This window comes from Tigriopus californicus, unplaced genomic scaffold (assembly GCF_007210705.1).
Source record: "Tigriopus californicus strain San Diego unplaced genomic scaffold, Tcal_SD_v2.1 Contig225, whole genome shotgun sequence".
In the NCBI taxonomy this organism is placed as follows: Eukaryota; Metazoa; Arthropoda; class Copepoda; order Harpacticoida; family Harpacticidae; genus Tigriopus; species Tigriopus californicus.
The window spans coordinates 1-211 of record NW_026738663.1 but is presented as its reverse complement, the minus strand read 5'-3'; positions in this window follow the sequence as shown (position 1 = coordinate 211).

The following is a 211-nucleotide window of genomic DNA, read 5'->3' as shown; positions in this document are numbered from 1 at the left end:
ATAAGGATTTTCTTTCCAGATGTCTCACAACTCATTGGTTGGGCCGTGCACTTGGCTAATATGTATATACTAGACTATGTTGGAACAAGGAAAGGACAATTCATTGTACATTCTCCGCCCTGGGGGCATTGTCATAGATTTGAACGCGCACATTCCCCATCCTGTCACTCGTATTTCTGAATATGACAATCACGTTCAAGAGCGCACACTT